This window comes from Scyliorhinus torazame, chromosome 23, assembly GCF_047496885.1.
Source record: "Scyliorhinus torazame isolate Kashiwa2021f chromosome 23, sScyTor2.1, whole genome shotgun sequence".
NCBI classification, from domain to species: domain Eukaryota; kingdom Metazoa; phylum Chordata; class Chondrichthyes; order Carcharhiniformes; family Scyliorhinidae; genus Scyliorhinus; species Scyliorhinus torazame.
In genome coordinates, this window is record NC_092729.1 from 16,878,010 (window position 1) to 16,904,021 (window position 26,012).

Genomic DNA, 26,012 nt, shown 5'->3' on the forward strand with positions numbered 1-26,012 from the left:
TACCTGGTCTATGCCCGCCATTGTTTCTGTGGGGCTGTTTAGCACAAGGCTAAGTCGCTGGATTATAGCAGACCAACAGCACGGTTCGATTCCCATAACACTTTCCCCGAACCGGCGCCGGAATGTGGCGACTAGGGTATTTTCACAGTAATTACATTTGTAGCCGACTTGTGACAATCAGCGGTTTTCATTTCGTTTTACAGCCGTCGTCAAGATCACCCCTAGCCTCCAAGAAAAATGTTCCAGTATATCCAGCCGATCCTATTAACTCTAACCATCAAGTCCCGTAGCAGCCTAGCAAATGTTTCCTGCATTCCTTCTCCCTAAATAATATCCTTTCTATATTCCAGAACCGTACACAGGATTCCAAGTGTGTCCTTCCCAATGTCTTGCGCCTGCCTAGAAAAAGGTGGAGAGAATATCTTGCTCAAGAGAACCACAGCTAATCAAATCTTCGCCCGATACCAATACAAACAAATTAGAAACAGAATGAAGGAGAATGGTAAAGAGAGAAAGGGGGAGAGAGCCTTTAATGCTGGAGTATTTTGCACACCACTCCCTTCCACCTTACTGCAGCAAGAACATTGTTTCTATTTTCAAGGATTCATGCTGTTCGACATCCATTAAATGTACTTTCCTCTGAAGCAGAAGTTACATGATTCATTCCACCGTTAGAATGACAAATAGGGACAGCAGGATGGCTCAGTGGTTAGCACTGCTTCCTCACGCCGCTGAGTTCTTAGTTTCAATTCCGGCTCTGGGTCACTGTCCGTGTGGAGTTTGCACATTCTTCCCGTTTTTGCGTGGGTTTCTCCCCACAACCAATGACGCGCAGGGTAGGTAAATTGGCGACACGAAATTGCCCTTTAATTGGAAAAAAGGAATTGGGTACTGTATATTTATTTTTGAAGGTTGGAGAACAGTTCATACAGGCCCCAGAAATTCAAAGCACCAATGCATTAAAAAGGTCACTTTTACTGGATGTGAAAGTTGCTGGTTAGGGCAGAACTTATTGCCCATCCCTAGTTGCCCTTCAGAAGGTGGTGGTGAGCTGCTTTCTAGAATCGTTGCAGGCCGTGAAGTTTGGGTACACCCACGTGCTTTAAGGGAGGAAGCTAAATGATTTTCCCCCGTTACCGTGAAGGAACGTTTATATGGTTTCAAGTGGGAGTGGTGAGTGATTTGGAGGGGGAATTGCAGTTGGTGATTTTCCCAAGTTGGGGCTTGTTTAGTTCTTCCGAATGACAGTGGTCGTAGGTCTGGAAGGTGCTGCCGAAGGAACAATTGCCTGAGGGACATTGTGGAGTTATTGCGGTGCATTTTGGGATGTCTGTGGCGGAGGGATTGAATGCTTGTGGCAGGAGGAGCAATCAAGCGCACTGCTTGGTCCTGGATGCTTTCGAACTACCTGAGTGTTCTTGGAGATCTGGGGAACAGCGTTTCACGTGAAAAAAATGGATTAATCAATTTGCCTGCGTAACCAATCTTGTTTCGAAATTTCAAAAAATGTGTAATAGATAATCGTTAATGCTCGTTTCCTCCATTTATGTAGTGAGTAATTGGCAAAGTGTGACAGGTCAGTTATTGTACAGAGCTGGAATCGAACTCGGGTTTCCGCAGCGCGAGACCAGAAAGCAAACACGTGGCATAGGCTGCTTTTTAAACAGATCAATGCAGCCTGGAACAAAATACACCGACTCCTAATTATAAATGTGCTGCTGCTTTTATTTACGCACCACACATGTGGAAATATAAAAAACGCCAGGCAGCGCCCACGGTGAGACAGGTCCGAATTTACAATTAAGTTGATGCTGTGAAGTAACCAGTGAGCTAAAGCTGACGCTGGGTTAAAGCACGGACACATTGTATATAAAGGATTACCGTCATCAAACTCGCCGTGGTGGGCAACATTGAGGGGAAACTCCAGGTGTCGCTGCACATCATATCACAGTCAGACGTGACCAAAAACTTGAAAGTGCGTGAAGTACCGACGGAGTACATTCATTCCGTTGAACCTCAGCGGCTCTTTAGATTAGCAGATCATTCAATCCCACTCGACCGACCTTTTCCCAGAGACATGCATTTGATTGCTGTCGTTTCTCGCATTGAAGTTGGAAAGCCACTGTTGTATCTGCCTCCACCAATCTCACAGGCAGCGCAGACCAGATAATTTAAATGTATCCCAGAACATTGAAATAATTGTTGCAAAGATGTAAGTTAAAAATCTTATCTCGCAGTTATATTCACCTGCGAGCTGCGAGTGCTGTGGCAACTGGGCCTGATCGCAAATGACAACATTTGGAGACGACACGACCACTCACTCCTGCCCCAACTTTCAGTTTGATCACAGCTGAGCTTCTGCCTCAATGTCAATTCCTGCGTGTTCCTCAGATACTTTCATTCTCTCAAAGTTCACAGTCGATAAGAAAAATGGAGGCAGTCACCCACAGCAAAATTTCAAACACACTGGCACATACAGATGGAGTGCTCGAAAATGCGGCGAAACAGATCTGGAAGGTGGGACAGGTTATAGAGTCACAGACGTTTACAGCATGGAAATTGGGCCTTCGGCCTAATTTGTCCATGCCGCCCAGTTTTCCCTACACAAAGCCTGTCCAATTGCTCACATTTGGTCATATTCGTTTCTACCCATCTTCTCCATATAACTATATAAATGTTTTTTAAAAGGCAGAATTGCAGACGCTTCTACTACTGCCTGAGCCAGCTCGTTCCAGAGACTCACCAACCTCTGTGTGAAACAACTGTTCCTCTGGACCCTTTTGCATCAACCCCCTCTCACCTTAAACCTATGCCCTCTAGTTTTGGATTCCATTACCTTTGGGAACATCTACCTGATCTATTCCCCGCATTATTTTACAGCCGTCGTCAAGATCACCCCGAGCCTCCAAGAAAAAAGTTCCAGAATATCCAGCTGATCCTATTAACTCAAACCATTAATTCCCGTAGCAGCCTAGCAAACCTTTTCTGCATTCCTTCTCCCAAAATAATATCCTTTATGTATCCCAGCACTGTACACAACCTGTCCAATTACCCACATTTGGTCTTATTCCCCTATACCCATCTTCTCCATATAAATATCTAAATGCTTTTTAAAGGGCAGAATTGCAGACGCTTCTACTACTGCCTCAGCCAGCTCGTTCCAGACACTCACCAACCTCTGTGTGAAACAATTGTTCCGCTGGGCCCTTTTCTATCAGTCCCGTCTCACCTTAAACCTATGCCCTCTAGTTTTGGATTCCATTACGTTTGGGAACATCTACCTGATCTATTCCCCGCATTATTATACAGCCGTCGTCAAGATCACCACTAGCCTCCAAGAAACATGTTCCAGTCTATCCAGCCGCTCCTAATCACTCTAACCATCAAGTCCCGTAGCAGCATAGCAAACCTTTTCTGCATTCCTTCTGCCTAAATAATATTTTTTCGAAATTCCAGAACTGTACACAGTATTCCAAGTGTGTCCTTCCCAATGCCTTGAACAACTTGAGCAAGACGACCAAACTCCTGTTTTCAATTATCTGGCCATGTCTATAATAGTAATAATGGGCAGAGACACAGTAATTGTGGAGCAAAGAGCCTCCTTCAATGTTGTGAATTTCCAACTGTTTATCATGTTTGCAGTGGTTCCAAAAAGCAACAAAGTCAGAAAATGTGCATGCCTAGAAAAAGATGCAGAAGAATATCTTGCTGAAGAGTCCCACAAAAAATCAAATCGTCACCCGATACCAATAGAAACAAAACAGAAACAGAATAAAGGAGGGTGGTGAAGAGAGAAAGGAGGAGAGCGCGTTTCATGCTGGAATACATTGCACACCACTCCCTTCCACCTTACTGCAGCAAGCACGTTGTTTCTGTCTTCCAGGATTCATGCTCTTAGAAATACTTTTGATCCAGGTTCCTCTGAAGCAGAAGTTACATGATTCATTCCACCGTTAGAATGAAAAATCAGGGACAGCGCAATGCCGCAGTGGTTAGCACTGCTGCCTCACGGCGCCGAATTCTCAGGTTCTTTCCCGTCTCTGGGTCACTATCCGTGTGGACTTTGCACATTATCCCCGTTTTTGCGTCGGTTTCTCCCCCACAACCCAAAGATCCGCAAGGTAGGTGAGCTGGTCAGCTTAAATTACCCCATAATGGAAAAAATGAACTGTGTACTCAATATATTTTTTTAAAGAAAGGAGAACAGTTCATCCCAGGCCCCAGAAATTCAAAGCACCAATGCATTAAAAATATCACTTTTACTGGATATGAGAGTTGCTGGTTAGGACAGAATTTATTGCCCATTCCCAGTTGCCCTTCAGAAGGTGGTGGTGAGCTGCTTTCTTGAATCGTTGCAGTCCGTGAAGATTGGGTAAACCCAAAGTGCTTTTAGGGAGGAAGCTAAATGATTTTTTCCCCCGTCACCGTGAAGGAACGTTTATATGGTTCCAACTGGGAGTGGTGAGTGATTTCGTGGGGAAATTCTAGTTGGTGGTTGTCCCAAGTAGGGGCTTTTCTAGTTCTTCAAAATGATAGTGGTCGTAGGTATGGCAGGTGCTGTCCAAGGGACAATTGCCTGAGGAAAATTGTTGAGTTATTGCGGTGCATTTTGGGATGGCTGTTGGAGGGCTTGAATGCCTGTGGCAGGAGGAGCAATCAAGCGCACTGCTTGGTCCGGGATGCTTTCGAACTCCCTGAGCGTTCTTGGAGATCTGAGAAACAGCGTTTCACTTGGGCAAAAAATGGATTAATTAATTTGCCTGCGTAACCAATCTTGTTCTGAAATTTCACAAAATGTATAATAGATAATTGTTAATGCTCTTTTCCACAATTTATGTTGTGACTAATTGACAATGTGTGATAGGTCAGTTATTGCACAGAGCTGGAATCGAACTTGGGTTTCCGCAGTGTGAGGTCAGAAAGTAAACACGTGGCACAAACATCTTTTTCAATCAGATTAATGTAACCTCTAAACAAAATACACCAACTTCCAATTATAAATGTGCTGCTGCTTTTATTTGTGAAAAACACATGTTTTGGAAATATTAAAAACGCCAATCAGCGCCCATGTTGAGACAGTTCCGAACTTACAATTAAGTCGATGCGGTGAAGTAACCAGTGAGCTAAAGCTGACGCTGGCTTAAAGCATGGACACAGTAGAAACGGATTACCGTGATCCTACTCGCCGTGGTGGGTAACATTCAGGGGAAATTCAAGGTGTTGGTGCACATCATCTCACAGCCAGATGTGACTAAAAACTTAAAAGTACGTGAAATACCGACGGAGGACATTCATTCCGTTTAACCTCAGCGGCTCTTTAGATAAGCAGATCATTCAATCCCACTCGAACATCCTTTCCCCAGAGACACGCATTTGATTCCAGTCGTTTCTCGCATTGACATTTGAAAGCCACTGTTGTATCTGCCTCCACCAATCTCACAGGCAGAGCAGACCAGATAATTGAACTGTATCCCAGAATATTGAAATAATTATTCGAAAGATGTAACTTAAAAATCTTATCTCGCAGTTGCGAGCTGCGAGTGCTGTGCCAACTGGAACTGATAGCAAATGACAACATTGGGAGACTACACGGCCACTCACTCCTGCCCCAACAATCAGTTTGATCACAGCTGAGCGTCTGCCTCAATGTCAATTCCTGCCTGTTCCTCAGATACTTTCATTCCCTCAAAGTTTACAGTCGATAAGAAAAATCGAGGCAGCCACCCACAGCTGTGAAGTGTTTCTAGGCGCCATGGAGGGGTTCAGGACACCATGAAGGGTGTCCATGCACCATGGAGGAGTTCAGGACACCGGGTAGGGTCTGCAGGCGCCATGGAGCGCTGCAGGGCACAGCGATGAGTTTCGAAGCGCCATGGAGGGGTTCTGGGCACTGTGAAGGGTTTCTAGCCGCCATGGAGAGGTTCAGGACACCGGGTAGAGTCTCCAGGCGCCATGGAGGGGTTCAGGACACAGTGAAGGGTCTCTAGGCGCCATGGAGGGGTTCTGGGCACCGTGAAGGGTTTCTAGCCGCCATGGAGGGGTTTAGGGCACCGTGAAGGGTTTCCAGGCGCCATGGAGAAGTTCAGGACACCGGGTAGGGTCTCCAGGCGCCATGGAGGGGTTCAGGACACAGTGAAGGGTCTCTAGGCGCCATGGAGGGGTTCTGGGCACCGTGAAGGGTTTCTAGGCGCCATGGAGGGGTTCAGGCACCGTGAAGGGTTTCTAGGCGCCATGGATGGGTTCAGGCACCGTGAAGGGTCTCTAGGCGCCATGGAGGGGTTCAGGCACCGTGAAGGGTCTCTAGGCGCCATGGAGGGGTTCAGGCACCGTGAAGGGTCTCTACGGAGCTCTGCCTTTTTTCCGTTGTGGAAGTGTGGAGCACTCGTCGAGATGCTTTTAAATCATTGCACTGTTTCTGCAATTTCTCTTCTAATTACGTGTTGCTCTAGAGTCGCCTGCTATCTTTCGATACCGCCACATTTTATTGCTCACACAGACAGGAATATTTCCCAGATCTGGATCCAAATCTTGGGGCGTGATGACAACATGACTTCAAACTGAAATTATTCTGTCCATAGAGGTCACAGGAGCTGAATAGAACTAAAGAAGCTCAAGGGAAGTTCCACTCACTGAGGGATTGTGTAAATGCTGCTCGGAGGTGAAGTGAGCGTGATATAATCTTGCTGCCTGTTTCTGAGCCTGTGCTCGGTGTATTGGGAGGTTTGCTCCTGGTTGGAGTACCCCCGGGATGGGTAGTAACCCGCTGAGTGAAGCGGCAGTCCCGCGTTCTGCTGGCAGCGCCTGAATGGAGAGTTGGGCTAAAATCCTGCTGTTTGTCCCTCTCTCACCCACTGTGGAGCCAGGAAAGAAAGATTCTCATTCAAGACTGTGGAAGTGTAAATGTCACATGGCTGTGAGATGACGTGTTGTGTTAATGTTGAACGGCAAATCGGACCAAGGAAGCTTTGACTCATGATTACAGAGCAGAGAATTTTAATGTTTCTGCCCAGTATGAAACAGGGGAGTTTGTGTATGTTCAGCAAACGTGATAGTTTCACTTCAGAAAATGATGACCACATAATGGAAACTATTGAAATTTTGATCAAAACTTAATTCCGAAAATGAACAAAGATCAAAGAAAAGTACAGCACAGGAATAGGCCCTTCGGCCCTCCAAGCCCACGCCGACCATACTGCCCGTCAAAACTAAAATTGTCTATACTTTCGGGGTCCGTATCCCACTATTGCCACCCTATTGATGTATTTGTCAAGATGCCCCTTAAACATCACTCCTGCCGGAGGAGATGGTGGAATCCTCCGTTCCTGCTTCCACCGCCTCCTCCGGCAGCAGTTCTAGCCACCCACTGCCCTCTTTGTAAACAAATTGCGTCGTTCATCTCCTCTCAACATTACCGCTCGCACCTTAAACCTATGGCCCCTATTAATTGACCCCTCTACCCTGGGAAAATGTCTCTGACTATCCACTCCATCGAAACCCCTCATAATTTCGTAGACCTCATTCAGGTCGCCCGTCAACCTCCTTCGTTCCACTGAAAACAAACCAATTTTATTCAAACTCCCCTCATAGCTAATGCCCTACATACCAGGCAACATGCTGGTAAATCTCTTCTGCGCCCTTTCTAAAGCCTCCACAAAAATATTAGCCATCAATGTTTTTTTTTAATGGAAATCTGTTACTTCCAGTTACTGATTAATGCCCACCGGGTGTCGTGTTGTAGGTTTCATAGCAGCCACAGAAATTATCTAGCTCATTCCTGTACTCTGTCTCGTCATTGTTTGAAATGCGACCCACTATGGTGGTGCCATCAGCAAATTTGAAAATCGAGTTGGAGGGGAATTTGGCCACACAGTCATAGGTGAACAAGGAGTGTCGTAAGGGGCTGAGGACAAAGCCTTGTTGGGCACCGGTGTTGAGGATGATCGTGGAGGAGGTGTTGTTGCATATCTTTACTGATTGTGGCCTGTGGGTTAAAAGGTTTAGGATCCACTCACAGAGGGACGGAGCCGAGGCCACGGCCACGGCGTTTGGAGGTGAGTTTTGTAGGAATGATGGTGTTGAAGGCTGAGCTGTAGTCGATAAATAGGAGTCTGACATAAGTGTCTTTGTATCTAGATGTTCCATGGTAGAGTGCAGGGCCATAGACATGGCGTCTGCCGTGGACATGTTGCAGCTGTAGGCGAACTGTAGTGGATCAAGGCAATCCGGGAGGCTGGAGTTGATTCGTGCCATGACTAACCTTTGGAAGCGCTTCATGATGATGGATGTCAGAGCCACTGGACGATAGTCATTAAGGCACGCTGCTTGGATTTCTTTTGTGATGATGGTCGTCTTCTTGAAGCATATAGGGACCTCAGATGGTTGTAAAACGAGGTTGAAGATTTCTGCAAATACCCCCGCCAGCTGATCCGTGCAAGATCTAGGTGCTCGTCCGGGCACCCCATCCGGGCCGGTGGCATTCCGTCGGTTTACCTTCGCGAAGGCTGCTCTGACGTCCGCAGTGATTTCTGATACAAGTTCATCCGCGGCTTCTGGGGGTGGAGGGCTTGTTCTCGCTGACTTCTTGCTCAAAGTGGGCATAGAATGCGTTGAGCTCATCAGGGAGGGGTGCATTGGAGCCGACGAGTATGTATGCCTCCATCGGATAGCCCGTTATGTCTTGCAACCTTGCCATTGTCACGGGGATTCGTTTGGCTAGCCTAGGACTCGAGCTTGGTCCGGAGCTGTCTTTTGGCATCTTTGATGAATTTCTTTAGATCATATCTGACTTTCATGTACAGGTCAGGGTCGCCTGACTTGAACGCCTCAGACCTGGACTTCAGCCAGCAATGGATATCCCTGTTCATCCAGGGTTTCCGGTTAGGAAGCATGCGGATTTGCTCCTTTGGCACACAGTCTTCTACACTCTTACTAATGAAGTCAGTTACTGTAATGGCGTATTCGTTCACGCTGGTCGCATAGTTTTTAAATACTAACCAGTCCACTGACTCTAAACAGTTCCATAGGAGATCATCGATTCCTCAGACCAACAATGCTCGACTTTCTTTGACCGATTCCCCCGCTTCAGCTTTTGCTTTTAAGCCGGGAGCAGGAGCACAACCTTGTGGTCAGATTTGCCAAAGTGTGGGCGGGCGATAGAGTGTAGGCATGTTTGATATTTGTGTAGCAGTGGTCTAGGATGTTTGGGCCTCTGGTGGAACAGGTGGCGTGTTGGTGGTAACTTTATAGTACGCGCTTGAGCTTGGCCTGATTGTAGTTCCCAGCTAATCCCTCTGGTTGTAGGGCGCAGTCTCCGTGAAGCAGAGCATACAGCAGTCCCTCAGTTCTCTTTGAAAAGTGAGTCTGGCAGTAAGTTCGCCTTGCTTATTTTCCAGAGATTGGACATTAGCTAGGCTAAGCGAGGCAGAGGGACTTTGGGGCCGCGTTGTTTCACTCTCACCTGCAGGCCTGCACGTGTTCTACGCTTCCTGGAGTGGCTGCTTCTTTTTGAGCCAAGGAGATGGTGAGGTATGCGGTGTTAAGGGTATAGTTGGGTCCAATGAGGTTATTCACTGGTCGGTGTGTGGATGGAAGGTTTGTTTCCTTGCTTACGGTTCCTGTGTCAAGTAGATGGGTCTGCGCGGCCAAGCGTTCCGGGTCGGTGTCGAGCAATGGTTTGGCTTCACAGGTCTGTGGATGTCCAGACCGCACTGCGCCATGGATGGGTTGAAGGCCGGCAAGTGGATGACGTCTCTGGGGCCACGGTTGCGGATGAAGCGATGGCCGGTCTGGGTGTTGGCGCACAACACATAACGCTACTCTGCCAACCTCTATGCACTTCAAAGGATCCACGTGATTGCAGCTGCCTCTGCATGTTACATGCCTCCTTCTTCTTTTTGACCAGGGCCGAAATATCCTGAGTTCCAATAACATGCGCATAACCTGAGCAGTGACCTCCTCGTCTATTTCAGCTACCACATCAAAATGTTATCATGTTTATCTAACATGTTTTTCAATTCATACATTGGTGAGGATTGCCTTGTATTAAAACATTTCCGCCAAGTAAACAATACTGTTGTATTTGCCCAAGGCCTTGTGGAAGACGAGCTGAGTAACCGAGACGGACTGTCTGAATTCACAGTGTTTCCCTCCTTTTCTCTTTCCACTAAAAACAAATGTACTCAACTATTATGAACCAGACAATCAGCCTGAACAACTGACATAACCAATCTCGATTCAACGGTGATATTTCCTCCCTCCACTATTTCCCATTTTCCTTTCCTCAGTAACCGTCAGATATCCCAGCATTACCGCACATTCTTCCACTTCATCAAGGTACACAATGGGTTGCAAGTGGTTGACTGAAACTGTTTGTTCCGTGACTGGAATTAATGTCGGTCTCGCTGGAACCCATCTGTGCCACTGGAGAGATACCCACTCCTATAAATATGTCGATTAATGAGGGATAGAATCTCAGAACATCAGATTAGTATTGTACAATTGGGTGAGAATCGTGGAATACTCGACTGAATGTTCCAGCAATGAATCAGAGTCAGAGCAACATTCATTGGACTGTGACAGAAATGTCTGGGAATTTGAATACATCAGATTGGAATGTCACAGCAGCCGACAGAGCTTTATCCGTGGCTCTTTTCTGTCTTTTTTCATTTTACGAAAGGATGTCAGCGTTATGGCGGTTCGAGTGCATACTGAAAGTTATTCAGGCTGGTTATTATCCATTTCTAGCCATCATGGGTGTACCCAGTAAGTATTTCTACCCGGCTGCACATGCTATGCACGATATTTAACTGCATATTTTTTTGTCACTTACATTTAGACACACTCATCAATTGACTTCACTTGTCCTCACAATCTGTGGTCACATGTTCATTGATTATGAACTTCTCGTTGGCCAGCACATGAGGTGGCCGCTTTCAAAGCAGAAATAGCCCTTGAAGAGCTATTTGTGTCTGCGTCGGCCTTTAGGAATGTCTCTGTTCTTATCCTATTTACCAGCTCCTCAGTCATAGCTTTGCAAATTATGTTGTGTAAAGTGTTCGTCGAGGCACGTTGGCTCAGTGGTTAGCACTGGCACTGCAACGCTGAGGACCCGGGTTCGAATCCCGACCCTGGGTTACTGTCTGTGTGGAGTTTACACATTCTCCTCGTGTCTGCGTGGGTTTCACCCCCACAACCCAAAGATGTGGAGGTTAGGTGAATTGACCACGCTAAATTTCCCCTTAATTGGAAAAAATATATATAATTGGGCACTCTAAATTTATTAGAGAAAAATAAATAAATAAAGTGTTCACCGAGCAGTCTCATGAATGTTCCCGTCTCGACAGTTTCAGGCAGTGATTTCCAGATTCCAACAGCCCCCTCAGTGATAAATGTTTTCTCACACCCTCTCTAAATGTTCTTTAAATCACGGCCTTCTCTGCACTAAGGAGTATTCCAGCTGGGGGCAAAGAGCGGTTTATACGATCCATCATAACCTTTCTACTCTTATACTCTGTACCTGGACTAATTAGAACGAGTATTTCACATACCTTTTTCAGCTCCTTATTGAACTTTTCAGACATCTTGAAGGATCTTCTGAGATGCATTCCAAGGTCGCTCTGGTCCTCTGTGCTTCCTATTGTCCGACTGTTCATTGTGCCCACCCTCGACGTTTTAGTCCTCTCAAAATGCATTACGTCATATCTTACAGTGTTAAGTTATTTTTGCTACTATTTTATACATCTAAATAGTCTGTCTGCATCGCCCTGCAATCTAAGTCTTCGCTGTTTATCATAGAATCAGACTATTGTTAGCGCAGAAGGAGGCCATTCGGCCCATCGAATCTGCACCGGCCATTGGAAGGAGAACCCTACCGAAGCCCACAACTCCACCCTATCCCCGTAACTCAGTAACCCCTCCTAATCTTTTTGGACACTGAGGGCAATTTAGCTTAGCTAATCCAAACCTGCACATCTTTGGACTGTGGGAGGAAACCGGAGCACCCGGAGGAACCCCACGCAGACACGGGGAGAACGTGCAGACTCCGCACAGACAGTGACCCAGCGGGGAATCGAACCTGGAACCCTGTAGCTGTGAAACAACTGTGCCACGCCAGTAATTGTCCTGGCATCTGCGATGCTACAGATCGTACCTCCAACTTTCATGTGTACATCATCAATGTTTACTGAAAACAGTAGAGGAGGCAGCGCAAATTCCTGAAGTGCACGACTGGATATCGGCTTCCTGTCACAGGAACAGTGATCGCCCATCACTTTCTGTCTGCAGCCAATAAGCCTATTTTGTTCGACCATTCAAATTGCCCTGGATCCCAGATGTTCTTACCTTCTCGATCATAGTCATCATGTGAGAACTTGTTGAATGTCTCACTGAAGTACATCACCAGCTCTGCCTTGAGAAATGTACATAGACGTGTTAAAAAATGGATCAAATTTGCAAGAACTGACCTCCTGATGACAAAGTAATGCTGTAATAACTTCATCATAAACTTCAACTGCTTGTTTTAACAATACACCCCGACCTAACAGCATCGAATTGATCCTTTTAGAATCTACAAAACCCCAATAGCTTCATGCTCCTCCAATAATTTTCTCAAACACATCCCTTCAACATCCTCGCCTTGCCTTAACTTGCCTGCGCCGAAAGTTCTGCAAATCTCTTGACACATATTTGCCGTTCTGACCGGCATTTTCACAATAAAATATGTTCTTTGCAATAGCATCTTTGACCAGCGACTGGACAGTATACCCCCATGTGACTCAGTGCCATGTTTTACTTGTTAACCTTCACGGTCGGTCAGGAAATCTCAGTTATTGTTTTTGCTGAAATGCTGACGTACAGAGATCAAGAGAGACAATGGCCCGGACCTTGGGCCTCAAATAATGGAGTATTCCACATAATTCCTTCTGCAAACCCCACACACCGGTTTAAATTCAGAATTAGTGGGGTGCATACTGATGTTTCTACTGGGACTAGTCAATCAGAATATTATGCTAATCGTCTGGAACTCACACCACATTTCCTTATTACACTGTATTGTTCATTGCAAATCGACACTTTCAGTGGCATTTCACAGGCACATAGATTTGAACTAGCAGGAGTTTGAAAGCACTCGCCACTTTCTCCCTTGCTCAGCAATAATCCAACAAAGCATCCCATTCTTCATTTCGGGCCAGGCAGCCCTCCCAAACACATCCACGCCCGGCTCCGCTTCCTGCTCTCCGTAACTCCGCCTGTATAACCTCACTAACTCCACTGTTCTGTGTCACATCCTCCAAAGTCATTCCACCTTTCAACACCCTTTAGCACATCCCTGCCTTTCCGCCCTGGTATCCCCGGCTTCTCGCTGGTCACTGCACCTGATGTAATAACCCGGCTGCAGTTCACAACGCATTCCTTCCTTTCGGCACATTTGGCTTCTTTATATCAGACGCACAAAGAGGCGTGGGCGTCCTTGTTCACGATTCTCTTCAGGTTAACGCTCACGTTCAGTCGGCAGTTAGGAAGGCAAATGCAATGTAAGCATCCACGTCGAGGTGGTTAGAATACAAGACCAGGAATGTACTTTTGAGGCTTTATAAGGCTCTGGTCAGACCCCATTTGGAGTATTGTGAGCAGTTTTGGGCCCAGTATCTAAGGAAGGATGTGCTGCCTTGGAAAGGGTCCAGAGGAGGTTCACAAGAATGATCCCTGGAATGAGGAGCTTAACGTATGAGGAACGATTGAGGACTCTGTGCCTGTACTCGTTGGAGTTTAGAAGGATGAGGGGGAGCTCTCATGGAAACTTACAGGATAATGCGTGGCCTGAATAGAGTGGACGTGGAGAAGATGTTTCCGCTTGTAAGAAAAACTAGAACCGGAGGACACCATCTCAGACTAAAGAGACGATCCTCTAAAACAGAGATGTGGAGGAATTTCTTCAGCCAGAGGGTGGTGAATCTGTGAAACCCTTCGCCCCAGAAGGCTATGGAGGCTAAATCACTGTGGCCTTAAGACGGAGATAGGTAGGTTCTTGATTAATAAGTGCATCAGGGGTTATAGGGAGGTGGCAGGAGAATGGGGATGAGAAAAATATCAGCCATGATTGAATGGCGGCGCAGACTCGATGGGCCGAGTGACCAAATTCTACTCCTATGTCTTATGATCTCGTAGTCCTCCACCCGCCACCGCTACCTTCTCTGGTTCATCAGCATATCTTCATATATTTTCTGCTCTACCCGTGCCACTATGTGGTCCCTGATTTTCAGCTAAAAATACTCTTGCTACTAAAGATCCGCAGGACGCATGCTGCTGGGCACCTCCTACACATTATTTCAGCAGCACCACTTCTTTCACGTTGAACGTACATCGAGCTTTCCTCTGTCCTTTTTACCAATGTTCCCCATCATTATCTCGCACCTGCCTCTCTTTAACCCAACACATCCGCTGCTACCACGGCACAGACATCACATCCATCACTTCCCCCGCTCTTCCTCTTCAGATCATTCTCTCTACTTCACTGAATCACTTCATCTCACGCGTTACCTCACCTCTGACTCCCTTCTCACAGCGAAATTCAGCTGGGCTGAACGTCACAGAACTTGTCCCTCTCCACCCGCACACCTTTCCTTGTCACTTACAACTCTGGAGAATTCACTTCTGATTCAAGACCGGGCTTCAGTGCTCCACCTCGTCCCCGGCCACTCGCAAATCAAAGAGCGATTCATAGAACTTAGAACATTGAACATAGAACAGTACAGTACAGTACAGGCCCTTCAGCCCACGATGTTGTGCCGACCATTTATCCTAATATAAGACCAACCTAACCTACATCCCTTCAATTTACAACTGTCCATGTGCCTGTCCAAGAGTCGCTTAAATGTCCCTAATGACTCCGACTCCACCACCTCTGCTGGCTCCCTCAACCCTTCTTCGTAAGACATGCCCTCCAGTCCAGGCAGCATCAAGGTAAATCTGCTCTGTACCCTCTCCAAATTATCCACATCCTTCCTATAATGAGGCGACCAGAACTGGACACAATATTGCAAGTGTGGTCTAACTCGAGTTTTAGAAAGCTGCAGGAAAACCACGCGGCTCTTAGACCGAATCCCACTGTTAATAAAAGCCAACACGCCATACGCCTCCTTCATAACCCTATCAACCTGGGTGGCAACTTGGAGGGATCTACGTACGTGGACCCCAAGATCATCTGTTCCTCCACACTTCCAATAATCATGCCATTAACCCTGTATTCTGCAGTCAAATTCGGCCTTCCAAAATGAATCAGTTCACATTTATCAAGGCTGAACTCCACCTGTCACGTCTCAGCCCAGCTCTGCATCCTGTCTATGTCCTGCTGTAATCCTATTAATTCACACCCGCAACAAAATGTCCAGTATCTTTTTTCCCCATCCTCGAATTCGTTTAGTGCCCTGTGACTACTGAGTGCAGGGTTCTTTCCTTGGCTCTTTGGCCCTGCCATACATGGCGATACCCAATTATCCCGTCACCTTTGGATACGTCCCTCACCAACTATATCTCGGATTTCTTTAAATATCCCTCGTCTTCCTAAATCCAGGATGATCCTCTGTGCAGCACATACAGAATACAGGGATCATGAGGGTCCACGTATTGGGGATAGTAGACGTTGGAAGCTGAGGGCGCAACGGGTCAAATATGGAGAACAGCTGGGGTCGCCAGAGTGGACCGCACTGCAGAGGAGTCCGGGTAAAAGGGCTCACGTTTCCTATACTCCAGGCCGAGATGGGTGCTGGGGAGTAACACAATATCCCGAAAGCCAAATGGGAGGTGGGTAAAGGCGTGGGAGGAGGGGGAGAAAAGGGGCGCACGGATGCCCCTCCCCGCCCCCCCCCCCCCCCACCGCCCACCCTGCAGAAATACCAGTGCAGACAGGAAGTGGGATGTGTAGAGGCGCTGGAGGCGGATGAGCAGGTTGGTGAAGAAGCCGGATGGTGTCAGGATAGGTTTCATGGGGGGCATCTCGGACAGGGCATTGAAGAGCAAGTGTTGGCAAAGGATCCAGTTTTCGGAGAGCTACTTGAAGAAAAAGTAGTTTGGAGGCAAGCCAGTTAGTGTCAATTGAGGCAAGTTGGGAGAGGGGAAATGGTGGTGATGCAGACGAGGTAGTAGAGATGGTAAATGAGGGGGAGACATACGGTGGGAGAGCAGCCACTAGAGAATGGCAATGAGCATGGCCAGGGAGCTGCTGTCTGTGCTTGGTGGACAGAAACGTGGTGGGAGAAGCGAAGGCTCCGGCAGTGGAATTCAAACCAACACTGGCATCGTAGCTGGAGAGTAAAGGAACTTGAAGATGCCAAGTTAGGAGCCCTGGAGAGGCAATGATCTGAGGCTCTGGCAGTGGAGATGGCACTATCTGTTCAGTTACTGTGTGAGTTGCGCTATTTTATTTGGTATTGGTGACGTTTGGTCCAGGGAGAGATAGGTTAGGAACTCTAGGCGCATGAATGTGGCATTTGGGTTGAGGAAGTTTTTCACGCAGTTAGCAAGATCCCTTACAAAATGATTGGTTGTTTGCAGGGGGATGGGGAATAAACGAGGGGCTTAGTTACCGGAACTGGACAGACCCGGGATGGGAATGTCGGTGTTAGCAGCCGATTTGGAGAAACAGAATGCAGTGGTGCAACTTACAACAACAGAAATGAAAGATGTGGACACAATAACATCAACTGATGCATTTAAAAATCAGAAAAATAAACCAAACCTTTATCTCGTTAAGTTGAACAACGACCTCAATGGACATGTCTTCAAGAACAAAGAACAAAGAAATGTACAGCACAGGAACAGGCCCTTCGGCCCTCCAAGCCTGTGCCGACCATGCTGCCCGACTAAACTACAATCATCTACACTTCCTGGGTCCGTATCCCTCTATTCCCATCCTATTCATGTATTTGTCAAGATGCCCCTTAAATGTCACTATCGTCCCTGCTTCCAACCACCTCCTCCGGTAGCGAGTTCCAGGCACCCACTACCCTCTGCGTAAAAAACTTGCCTCGTACATCTACTCTAAACCTTGCCCCTCTTACCTTAAACCTATGCCCCCTACTAATTGACCCCTCTACCCTGGGGAAAAGCCTTTGACTATCCACTCTGTCTATGCCCCTCATAATTTTGTATACCTCTATCAGGTCTCCCCTCAACCTTCGTTCCAGTGAGAACAAACCGAGTTTATTCAAACGCTCCTTATAGCTAATGCCCTCCATACCAGGCAACATTCTGGTAAATCTCTTCTGCACCCTCTCTAAAGCCTCCACATCCTTCTGGTAGTGTGGCGACCAGAATTGAACACTATACTCCAAGTGTGGCCTAACTAAGGTTCTATACAGCTGCAACATGACTAGCCAATTCTTATACTCAATGCCCCGGCCAATGAAGGCAAGCATGCCGTATGCCTTCTTGACTACCTTCTCCACCTGTGTTGCCCCTTTCAATGACCTGTGGACCTGTACTCCTAGATCTCTTTGACTTTCAATACTCTTGAGGGATCTACCATTCACTGTATATTCCCTACCTGCATTAGACCTTCCAAAATGCATTACCTCACATTTGTCCGGATTAAACTCCATCTGCCATCTCTCCGCCCAAGTCTCCAAACAATCTAAATCCTGCTGTATCCTCCGACAGTCCTCATCGCTATCCGCAGTTCCACCAACCTTTGAGTCGTCTACAAACTTACTAATCAGACCAGTTACATTTTCCTCCAAATCATTTATACATACTACAAAGAGCAAAGGTCCCAGCACTGATCCCTGTGGAACACCACTGGTCACAGCCCTCCAATGAGAAAAGCATCCTTCCATTGCTACTCTCTGCCTTCTATGGCCCAGCCAGTTCTGTATCCACCTTGCCAGCTCACCCCTGATCCCGTGTGACTTCACCTTTTGTAGTAGTCTACCATGACACCTTGTCAAAGGCCTTACTGAAGTCCATATAGACAACATCCACTGCCCTTCCTGCATCAATCATCTTAGTGACCTCCTTGAAAAACTCTATCAAGTTAGTGAGACACGACCTTCCCTTCACAAAACCGTGCTGCCTCTCACTAATACGTCCATTTGCTTCCAAATGGGAGTAGATCCTGTCTCGAAGAATTCTCTCCAGTAATTTCCCTACCACTGAAGTAAGGCTCACCGGCCTGTAGTTCCCGGGATTATCCTTGCTACCCTTCTTAAACAGAGGGACAACATTGGCTATTCTCCAGTCCTCCGGGACATCCCCTGAAGACAGCGAGGATCCAAAGATTTCTGTCAAGGCCTCAGCAATTTCCTCTCCAGCCTCCTTCAGTATTCTGGGGTAGGTCCCATCAGGCCCTGGGGACTTATCTACCTTAATATTTTTTAAGACACCCAACACCTCGTCTTTTTGGATCTCAATGTGACCCAGGCTATCTACACACCCTTCTCCAGACTCAAAATCTACCAAATTCTTCTCTTTGGTGAATACTGATGCAAAGTACTTCTAGCCCTCCTGACTCCTTGCTTAAGTTCCTTCCTACTTTCCTTATATTCCACGCAGGCTTCGTCTGTTCCCAGCCTTTTAGCCCTGACAAATGCCTCCTTTTTCTTTTTGACGAGGCCTACAATATCTCTCGTCATCCAAGGTTCCCGAAAGTTCCGTATTTATCCTTCTTCCTCACAGGAACATGCCGGTCCTGAATTCCTTTCAACTGCCACTTGAAAGCCTCCCACATGTCAGATGTTGATTTGCCCTCAAACATCCGCCCCCAATCTATGTTCTTCAGTTCCCGCCTAATATTGTTATAATTACACTTCCCCCAATTTAGCACATTCATCCTCGGACCACTCTTATCCTTGTCCACCAGTACTTTAAAACTTACTGAATTGTGGTCACTGTTGCCGAAATGCTCCCCTACTGAAACATCTACCACCTGGCCGGGCACATTCCCCAATACCAGGTCCAGTACCGCCCCTTCCCTAGTTGGACTGTCTACATATTGTTTTAAGAAGCTCTCCTGGATGCTCCTTACAAACTCCGCCCCGTCTAAGCCCCTGGCACGAAGTGAGTCCCAGTCAATATTGGGTAAGTTGAAGTCTCCCATCACCACAACCCTGTTGTTTTTACACTTTTCCAAAATCTGTCTACCGATCTGCTCCTCTATCTCCCGCTGGCTGTTGGGAGGCCTGTAGTAAACCCCCAACATTGTGACTGCACCCTTCTTATTCCTGATCTCTACCCATATAGCCTCACTGCCATCTGAGGTGTCCTCCCGCAGTACAGCTGTGATATTCTCCCGAACCAGTAGCGCAACTCCGCCTCCCTTTTACATCCCCCTCTATCCTGCCTGAAACATCTAAATACTGGAACGTTTCGCTGCCAATCCTGCCCTTCCCTCAACCAGGTCTCTGTAATGGCAACAACATCATAGTTCCAAGTACTAATCCAAGCTCTAAGTTCATCTGCCTTACCCGTAATACTTCTTGCATTAAAACATATGCACTTCAGGCCACCAGACCCGCTGTGTTCAGCAACTTCTCCCTGTCTGCTCTGCCTCAGAGCCACACTGTCCCTATTCCCTAGTTCTCCCTCAATGCTCTCACCTTCTGACCTATTGCTCCCGTGCCCACCCCCTGCCATACTAGTTTAAACCCACACGTGTGACACTAGCAAACCTCGCGGCCAGAATATTTATGCCTCTCCGGTTTAGATGCAACCCGTCCTTCTTATACAGGTCACACCTGCCCCGGAAGAGCTCCCAGTGGTCCAGATGACGTAAACCCTCCCTCCTACACCAGCTGTTTAGCCACGTGTTTAGCTGCTCTATCTTCCTATTTCTAGCCTCACTGGCACGTGGCACAGGGAGTAATCCCGAGATTACAACCCTCGAAGTCCTGTCTTTTAACTATCTGCCTAGCTCCCCGAACTCCTGCTGCAGGACCTCATGCCCCTTCCTGCCTATGTCGTTAGTACCAATATGTACAACGACCTCTGCCTGTTTGCCCTCTCCCTTCAGGATGCCCTCTACCCGTTCGGAGACATCCTGGACCCTGGCACCAGGGAGGCAACATACCATCCTGGAGTCTCTTTCACGTCCACAGAAGCGCCTATCTGTGCCCCTGACTATAGAGTCCCCTATTACTATTACTATTCTGCGCTTTGACCCTCCCTTCTGAACATCAGAGCCAGCCGTGGTGCCACTGCTCTGGCTGCTGCTGTTTTCCCCTGATAGGCTATCCACCCCGACAGTATCCAAAGGGGTATACCTGGTCGAGAGGGGGACAACCACAGGGGATTCCAGCACTGACTGACTGCCCTTTCTGGTGGTCACCCATTTCTCTGCCTGCACCTTGGGCGTGACCACATTTACATAACTGTGATCTATGACGCTTTCCGCCACCTGCATGCTCCGAAGTGCATCCAATTGCTGCTCCAACCGAACCATGCGGTCTGTGAGGAGCTCCAGTTGGGTGCACTTTCTGCAGATGAAGCCATCCGGGACGCTGGAAGCCTCCCGGACCTGCCACATCTCACAGTCAGAGAACTGCAACCCTAACTGACATTGCGTCAATTAATTAAAATTAAAATGTAATTTAAAAATATATATATATATTTTTTTAAATTTCAAAGTTACTGTTAACTATCTGTTTCATAGCACTAGATTTCTAATAGAAATGCGAAAGCTAAATATAGTACTCTCCGATCTCTTAGATATCCCTCTAAATTATAATTAAGTAATTATGTTTAATTAGTTACCAATGCTTAATTTTTTAAATTTAGTGTAGATTCCCTAACAGCCACTCAGGCCACAGCTTTTCTGTGATGTCACTTCAGTCCCCCGTTCCCCCCCCCCCCCCCCCCCCCACACACACACACACAGACAATTTGAGAAAGGTATAAAAGTAAAATTGAGTAAAAATCACTTACTTACCTTCTTACCTCCTGAGAGTCTTAGATGTTCTCAGGTTCTCTCCCTGACAGAGACTGCTCCTCCTCCTCCGAACCTCACATTAAGTTCGGATGCAAGTTCAGCTTTCATTATAGGGTTTCCCTCGGTTCAATTGTGTAAGATGGTGGAAAATGTAGATACATTTATCAACATGTCAGTGGTAAAAAAGCACTGGTCCAATATTCAGCATCTATGTATAATTCTGAGTGTGCAACCCTGGGTCAAACAGTGCGGCGTCATCGCAGCAACAACATTCTCCATCTTATTTGCACTCCAACTCATCGCCCTGACATCCACTGCTGGGGTGGGACTAATCTACCGGACAGGGGTGAAATATTGACCCTCCGACGCCTGGAGGCCAGATCCAAGACCACCACAACTTTTGTCATCGGGCTGCAGTACACAGATGTCCCCTGTGTATGTGCACTCATAGACCGAGGTACCAATTATCATCGACGCTTTCACGGAGGTAATTGGGAGAAGAGCCTCAGACTAAATATCCGGAAAGCAACGCTTGTCTGCCGGCCCGCTCCTGCCACGGTGATCTATGGTGAGCCACTCGACAATGTGGATCATTCCCCACAACTTGGCCCGAGCAAATATCGCGATGAAATCCAGATGCGACAGCAATGTGACAGGGCAGTCATCGGATGGCTGGGGAACAGAGTGTTCGATCACCAAGACATCAGGTCCAACTCACATGCCCGACGCAAGAGATTCCTGAAACAATTGCTCTACTCCAAACACCGCCAAAGCAAGCAGTGACTGAAAGGGCACAGAAAAAGCAACACGGACGCTCAGAAAGCCTCCACAAATAAATGTAACATCCTCATGGGTACGTGTATTCGCTTGTTTTACAACACACAAGCTGGACATGAAGCACCCACGAAGGCGCCAATCACCAGGAGTGTCACAGAAAGTGCACGCAGAGGCCGTGAGTACAGAGCGAAAGGAGCGCGCTGAATCCAGAGCGCACCACCCAACCAACTGCTTAAACACCAGCTGCCAAACCTGCTACAAAGTGTCTGGATCCCGGTTTGGACTATTCAGCTACCGCAGAATCCTGCTCAATGGAAGGCAGCAAACCATCGTCGGCCCATGCGGACGCCTCAAGAAGAAGGAGAAAACGATGTGGTGTAGAGATTGGCAACGTTTAACCCAGGGAAGGAAACAACGAGGTGAGGATTATGATCTGTATTTGGCAGCCAATTCCAACATTATCCACTTTGTCGGGGCATGTGCCATGCTTTCCCTACATGGCAGCCATTCCTGTTGGTTGGTGCAGGTCAAGTTATTCTAATCCATTCCATGCTCGTCACGCCTTTCACAATGTAATTCATACTTATGCAAACTGGTCATTTTGCTTCGAGTCTGAATCATAAAAATCATGTTTTTTTCTCTCCCACACAGTCAACATAGTGGCGATTGTGATCTTGTCCCGAGGACAGTGTGGCCTTTGTAAATGTGTCACATGCTACCTCGTCGGCATGGCAGCGGCGGATCTATCGGTTGTTATATTCGATCTCATATTGAGACAAATTCCGATCGTATTTCGGGAGCAATTTGAATTTTTGCTGAACATCCCCATGTGTAACATACACGCTGTCCTGCTTTATGCAGCCACTGACTGTTCTGTCTGGTTCACCGTCACTTTAACCTTCGATCGATATGTCGCCATTTGCTGCAAGAAGCTGAAACAGAAATACTGCACTGAAAAAACGGCGGCTGTTGTTCTGGGTACCGTGACTTTACTGAGCTGTTTAAAGGATATTTCCTGGTATTTCATGGTGTCAGGTCCGTATTATAGGGGAAACCGACCCTGGTTTTGTGATGTGCCCATCACGGACATGTTTTCTGTGGTCTGGGGAACAATTGAGTTCCTTCATTACATTTTAACACCTGGTGTTCCATTCGTCCTGATTATGCTGCTTAATCTTTTCACCGTCAGACACATTTTAGTGGCCAACAGAGCCCGCAAGAGACTCCGAGCTCACAGCAGTGGGGAGAGTACCAGAGACCCAGAGATGGCGATACGAAGGAAATCCGTTATTTTACTGTTTGTCATCTCGGCCAATTTCATTATCTTATGGTCGGTGTTTATGTTTTATTCGATATGGACCCGGATGTATTTTTTGGGGTATGAGGCAATGTATCTACATAAGTTTGTGCAAGAGGTGGGATTCATGCTGCAGCTACTGAGCTGTTGCACAAATACTTGTATTTATGCAGTGACACAGACCAAATTCAGAGACCAGTTGAAAAATGTCTTCACATGCCGATTTGTACGTTAATCTTACGATGACTGAAATGGAATCAAACATTACAACATCATCATGCGATGGGCGCGTGCTGCTGTGATAATAGCGGGGCCGGTGACGATCGCAATGTTTAATAAATAGCAAAGGACCTCTGGTCATCTTTGTTTCGCCCTTCGAAAATGGGAAGAGGAGCAAGTTTAACAATAGTATCAGTAACTGTGGTCGATATACTAGATTATACAGAGGACGAAGTACATATATCAAGATTGTTCGTTATGCTGTGCCATTTAATAGATTCTGTGGGTAGCAAAGTTGGAGGAATACCAGGTGCAATGCGAGGGGTGTGTGAACAGATGCACTTGGGGCGTGGTGAATAATGAGGGTGCACCATTAGAGGCGGCATATATTAGCGTGGAGGGGTAGATGTATCAGGGAGACTTTGGTTGACATGCAGCAGGAGCCGGGAGATAGGTTACATGTACTATGTACACGGTATGTTGGGATTTAAATTGCTACATCTGGTCGAGGTGGTGATATATACCAGTTAAAGCGTTCACGCGGGGAGGGGTAGGGCGAGGGTGGGGGTGGTGTGGGGGGGGGGGGGGTTGAGTAGCGTGGATCGTAGGTTTATGAGGTGAGGATGGTATTGCCGCCCAAATGCTCGTGTAGATGGCACCGATGTATGAAGTACATTGGAACATGTGTAGATATGGGACGAGAACACGGCTGAGCTAGTGTGCTCTTCTATTTTCAGCGGCGAATATATACTTGTTAGACTGGGGAAATCAGGCATTAAGAGCCTGTTGATTCGGCAAGGTAGCGGAAAAATTGAGAAATATTATCAGAAAGATGCGGGGCTGGAATCGAGAGAGCAGAGAATTCTCTCTTTCAACTCAACCTCAAAGCTGCAGCTGCAAGTTGCCCAAGCAAGTTCATCTGAAAATCACATAAGGGGCTGGTCTGAAACGTCATTCCCATCACTGCACTATTACATGGTGCAATTCAGGGAACTCCCTTTATAACAGTTGCGGGTGCATATCCACCACATGGGCTGAAGCAGGGCAAGAGAGAGGTGAACACTTCGCCATTTAATGGGCATTTACAGATGGACAACAGTTGTTCGATAGCGATCCAAAGTAACAAAATAAAACAAACAAGCCACATCATTTGCGAGGTGTTGATGCACTAGCTGCAGTGCAGCAGCTGGTGATATGTCTGCTGCAGCATAGGCAGGTGTATATAACCCAGCTCGAGCGGCAGTGTGGGAAGTGATGTTCCAGGTATACTTGAGCAGGGTTTCTGACATATCAGGTATATGGCAGGAAGTGGTGTAAGACCCTTTGGCTGTCAAATCCGCCAAAGCACATCGCCCAAAAGATACACGCAACGGGGCGGACTTGAAGCCACTCCTCAAAACCGCCCACACCAATTTTAAAGGGCAGCACGGTAGCATTGTGGATAGCAAGATTGTTTCACAGCTCCAGGGTCCCAGGTTCGATCCCGGCTTGGGTCGCTGTCTGTGCGGCGCCTGCACATCATCCCCCTGTGCGCGTGGATTTCCTCCGGGTGCTCCGGTTTCCTCCCACAGTCCAAAGATGTGCAGGTTAGGTGGATTGGCCATGATAAATGGCCCTTAGTGTCCAAAATTGCCCTTAGTGTTGGGTGAGGTTACTGGGTTATGGGGATAGGGTGGAGGTGAGCGGTTCGGTACGGTGCTCTTTCCAAGAGCCGGTGCAGACTCGATGGGCCGAATGGCCTACTTCTGCACTATAAATTCTATGAATATAGAGAGGGCAATAGAGAGGGGGAGATACAGAGAGGAATCTACAGATAGAAATGCAGAGAGAGGGAAATACAGAGAGAGAAAGCGATACAGAGATATAAATAGAGATAGAGAGATACAGAGTGAGAGAGATAGAGAGACAGATACAGACAGAGAGATACAGCGAGATATTCAGAGAGAGATATACAAGGACCGAGAGAGATACAGGGAGAGATGCAAAGAGAGACAAACAGAGAAAGAGATACAAAGAGAGAGCCATATTGTTAGAGAGATACAGGAAAAGAGAGAGTAAAGAGAGCGAGATAAATACGAGACACATTGAGTGAGAGATATGGAGAGAGTTCCAGGCAGAGATATACAGAGAGATAGATCCAGTCAGCGGGAGAGACAGAAAGGCATTCGGATTGAGAGACACAGAGAGAGATACAGAGAGAGATACAAAGTGAGATTCAGAGATACAGAGAGAGATACAGAAAGAGAGAGAGATACAGATATATATATATATATATATATATATCTGCACCTGTCTCTCTATGTCTCTCAATCCGAAACTCTCTCTCTGTATATAAATATATATTTATCTATAGAATATATTTATATATATAGAGAGAGAGAGAACGAGAGAGCGCCAGGGGAAGAGAAATAAGGGGAAAGAGAAAGAGATACAGATAAATATATACTTAGAGAGAGAGAGAGGTGCAGATGTAGAGATGCAGAGAAACAGATCCAGTGAGCAACAGCGACTTCATGGATAGAGAGATACGGAGATAGTTACAGAGTTGGAAAAATAAACAGAGAGATATATATAAAGATAGATACAGAGGGACAGGGATACAGAGGGAGGGAAACAGAGAGAGAGAGAGATACAGAGAGCGAGGGACAGAGAGAGACAAAGAGAGCGAGGTACAGAGAGAGAGTTGCAGAGTTACACACACGAAGAGATGCATATACAGAGACCGGGCGAGAGAGAGAGAGACAGAGAGAGATCTCCAGTGAGCGAAACACACACAGCGGGAGAGAGACTTAGAACATAGAA